This window comes from Fukomys damarensis, unplaced genomic scaffold (genome assembly GCF_012274545.1).
Source record: "Fukomys damarensis isolate Sample0158 unplaced genomic scaffold, DMR_v1.0_HiC HiC_scaffold_32, whole genome shotgun sequence".
NCBI lineage: Eukaryota > Metazoa > Chordata > Mammalia > Rodentia > Bathyergidae > Fukomys > Fukomys damarensis.
The window spans coordinates 19,906,516-19,911,163 of record NW_022900944.1 but is presented as its reverse complement, the minus strand read 5'-3'; the positions used below and the strand labels follow the sequence as shown (position 1 = coordinate 19,911,163).

General features: G+C 36.1%; 1 long non-coding RNA gene across 1 annotated transcript in view; it reads right to left on the bottom strand.

Annotated features, from left to right (window-relative positions):
- Positions 1-3,348: 3,348 nt before the first annotated feature.
- Positions 3,349-4,648, bottom strand: part of LOC104865153 — a 5,254-nt gene continuing 3,954 nt past the window's right edge. The window contains exons 2-3 of the long non-coding RNA XR_781075.1: positions 4,382-4,429; positions 3,349-3,454 (exon numbers count right to left, since the gene is read on the bottom strand). This is a non-coding gene — a long non-coding RNA (uncharacterized LOC104865153). The remainder of the gene's footprint in view (positions 3,455-4,381; positions 4,430-4,648) is intronic.

Genomic DNA, 4,648 nt, shown 5'->3' with positions numbered 1-4,648 from the left:
AGTCAAGTAAACTTAGTAATTTCCCATGTTACAGTGTAAATTTGAAACAATATTTTTAAAAATTGTTAATTAATATTAAGCACTTATACAAAAATAGACATAGAAAACATGTAATCATTTTCCTTCAAAATTAAACTTGAACTTGATATTCATTTCCAAAAATCTTTGATTACCTTTGCCTGTTTTATATTCTAAAAGAAAAGTGGCAGAAGCAAGATGAAAAAATGTTGCAATTGTCACATCTGAGTTAAGTAAAATGAAGTAAAGTAAAATAAGAAAAATTACCACAAATACATAAACCTCGCAATGAAGTATTTGCAACATTTAGATTTTTTTCTTGGAGTTAAAAATGATTTGAGGAGTAATGTAACTGTGAAATCAAATATAAATCTATGCATATCTAAAAACAACTTAATAAGATGTTTTATAGTCTTCTCAAGCTATCACCATTCAAAAGTAAGTGCACCTTAAAGACGGAAACTACATGGAATGTCGCCCCTGAAAACAAATAGTGAAACTGAAGTAAAGCTTATGATTTTCCAAACATTTTCTTTTTCTTATATTGTTTTACTGTGTAAGCCATTTAATATCCATGAAAGTAGGTGAACATTCATTTTATTTTTTTATATTTGTGTCAGGCATACCTAAACTAAATGGTAATAGTTTCAGTACTACACAAAATTTAAGGTAATAATAAATCATAATATATCTCATTTAGGAGAACTGGATTTTACCAATCTTTTATTTTCAATTCTAAGCGCTGGCCTACAGTGGCCTCAGATGTGTGTGGTAGGTTCTTTGCACCTTAAGCCTGCATTCTAGTGTAATTTACTGGGTGAGGGAAAGTAGTCTAATTAGGAAAATTACTAGTACAAATAGCTATAATGAGGTCCAAAGAATAAATTCCGGATTCCAAAATTAAGATGTCCAGAAGTCCAAAATCTTCAAGACATGAGTGGTTTTCAGAATTAGCAGTCACAACAACTCATAGAAATACCTCTCACAAATGATAATTTAGGTATTTAAGGATGTTAAACAAGAAATTATAGGAGGTTTCGGTGGTTATCTCCATCTACAATCTACCCCCCCACACATAGATTAAACGAGTTGGGTACTACTGAAATAGACATATCTCTGAGGCACAGTAGGTAATACAGGATATTTATACAAGGTGTAATAAACATGAGGTTCCGAGGATTGAATAGTGTATCTAAAGGTATCTTCTCTACAGAGACCCATGAAATATCTAAAAATCTTTACTTCATTTACAGTAATATTATAACATTCTATTATTTCCATTTAAGCTTTCATTTATTGCTTTAGTTAACCAGTATTGATTATATATTATCACATGCCAGGCAATTCTGAGTACTGGAAAGAATAAAACTGTGAAACACAATTTTTTCTCAGCACCCTGGAAATTTACACATGATGAGTGTCATGACCCAGGCAATGTGCAGTGAATGTGAGCAGTGAGCTTTCTAAACCTGAGGGTCAGGAAAGGCTCCTGTGACCAACTGACATTTTACAAGAGATGTTGAGTGGCCAAGAGGTAACAAGGAAGGATAAAAATCTGAAAAATAAAATAGCTTTTTGTATTTGAAAGGATTAACTCTGAATTTAGCCTTCATTTGGACCCACCAGGTACATTCAGAGTGGTTGAAAATAAACAAAGATATATAAAAAAAAATGAAGAAGGTAGGGTGAAATCTATTACTCTCCATGGTCCCTTTGCTATTTTGAAGGGCTCATTCATATGGGTCTGACTTGAAACAGATGGTGTGTAGCAGTGACTTAACGAGATAAATGCTCCTCCCCAAGTTAGGATCTGTGGCTGAGTCTTTATTAGTGAAAGTATTTACTACATAATAAAATCAGTTCCCTAGATCTTAGCTCTTTTTAAACTAATAACATTTTATACGTCTGTTACCCAATATTAGAATTTATGATCTGGGATTTAGCTATGTGATCAATCCAGTGAGTACTTATACTTACTTATGGTTTATCTTAAACAGAACTACTGTATAATTGCCTTTGTGCTTTCCCATTTGTTTTTTCTTGTAGAAAAATAAAAGACTGAGGATATTAACAAGCCAGCTGTTAGCACTTCTTTGATATTTCCCTGTGGTCTGCTCCATTAGAGGGGGCTAAGTTCTTAATATCAGTTGGATTTGTTAATTATTGGTAAACAGTGCTTTGTGAGTGTTGGATAATGGATTCATTCTGTGCATTTATTTTTACTGTGGCAATTTGGAGGTTCTCTTGCCTTTAATAGGTTCGTTAAAAAATTCCTAAAAGCATAATCCAGGTTTCCAACCCTTCTAAGTTAAAGAAAAATTATGCTTTCATTTAATTATATAGCTAAAGCAAAAATAATTTCCACTTTTTATTCAAGAAATTACTTCAGATGGCTTTGGGTCACATTCTGCATACCTGAAATTATAGAAGAAAAAAATATAAAAGGCCATTTCATTCAGGACATAAACTCACCCCTCTTTCAATTATTCATTTTCTCAACATTTACTTTATATACCAGGCTTTGTGTTAGGCTTTATGGAGATGAAAGTAACAGTAGAGATGGGCAAAGTTTCACCCTAGAGATTCCTAAATAGCTGATCCTTTCAAATAAAGTTCAAGGGCCTCTGCTATGGCATTTGCTTTTCTATAGGAGACAAAGACAAGCTCTAGTAAATTATGCCACAGACAGCCAACAAATACCTAATTCTATTCTCCTTGGTGGCAGCCCAACTCTGGGCTAGATCAATTTATGCCTTTACAGTCCTACCACAGGGAAACCAAAAGACATAGCTCTGTATGTTTAGCCCTCAGGCAGAGAGATAATAGGAATAATTTATTTCACTGGGAATATTTTTAAAAAGAAAAAATAAAGTCCCTTGCTGAGTGAACTCATTTTGAGAACATGTCCGGGATAAAACCTGTACTACAGGTCCGGTGGTACCTGCTGCATGGCACTCAGATCAGACATCTTGGAGCTTTCAACTGCTCCCACAAGGCAGTCTGCATGAAGTATGTGACAGCTGGAAACAGAGAGAGCAACAGATAGTGAGGGCACTTAGGCTTCAGCTGCTCTCAGAGTCGCCTAGACCAGGTTCCTAATTTTTCTGGAATAGGGTCAGAGATTTATTCATACGTCCCACTGCAGCAGAAGTATACATTACATGCAAACTGCTTCACTGTTTGCCTAGCTGATGATTGTTGTCTAGAATTGATTCCTAAAAGTCTGCTCAGTCTGCCCCGAGCACACCCCGAAGAAGTTGACCACATCCCTGACTGGAAGATTTACAAGACAGTAGATTTCCCTCCAGTTATCTCACATATTGGTCCGTGGAGAACAACAAATGTCAATAATTCTCCCTTCCCCAGCCAGCCAGCGGGGAGGTAGGTGAAGGCACGCATGTCCCCTGGGTCCTACACGGCCTTCAGCAGACATGCCCTAGTGAAGCAAAGTTAAAAATCTGTAATAAATTAACGATGACTGGCAATCATCCATCCATCCATCTCATCTTAGAACACTTTTTAATTATTGTTACTAAAGCCAGAGTTCGGGAGTCATCATTGCAGAAAAAGAAAAAACCTTTTCAAGCTTTTTAAAGGAATAATGTACAATCTCTGCATTCTTCAAAATTGGAATAACCAATACATGTTACTTATGATTTTTTTTTTTTAATGCTGGGCAATGATATTGTTTCACTGGGATGAAAAAAGACTTTCTAGTTTGCTCTTTTCCATCAGAAGGAGACTGGCATGGCACTTGAGGCTGCTTACCATTACAGATTGTAATGACAAGTACTGTTCCCTAAACACTCTTTATCTTCATGGGGTGCTTCCATAGCCCAAAAAAGTCATAGAGACAGGGAAAAACGATGCCTGTGTCTCCCACTTTTCATCTTTCTGTTAATTGGGCATATGTTCAATGTAAGCACAAAATCATTCAGCTGCGCACTGGTGATCTTCACAGCTGCTGAGTAACACAACCTCTTAAACATCTCTAAGAAGTTCTAACATCTGCTGAGGAATTTGTCAGGAGGATGCATGTTAACAGTAGTTCCGCTTCTCAAAAGTGTGAAGGCACTAAGCACTTCCTCCTTTTCCTTCCTTACCACTCTCAGGATGACACCTTCCAAGTGGGGTGACCTTCCTGGGACTACTTGAGATAGCACATAGCGATTTGGAAATTGTATTTAAGTAGGTCCCAAAGTAAATGAAGGCAATTGACATGAGTCAGCAACTTGTCATCATTTTTAGAGGTGACAAAACTGAGGAATAGAGGGTACGGTCTTCTCACTGAGAAGCAATAAGACATAGGACAGGAATCAATGCTCCAGAGAACTCTGCGGGGCCATCTATTGAACAATCATACCTGCTGCTCGCCTGTCTTTTCCTGTCAGCCACCAAATCCATCTGATCACTGCCCATGTTGTCACACAAATGGTGGAATGTGAAAAAACAATCAAAGAAAAATAGATGAGTATATTTTCTAGCAAGTTACGAGAATCTAAGAGCCTCATCACTTTTTAAATTATGGTTCTAACCCTACCTTGCCTTTTCCTGCTCAATAAAAGAAGACATATTAGGCAGTTTTAGAAAACATATAATTAGAAAAATAACATTTTATATATATATATAT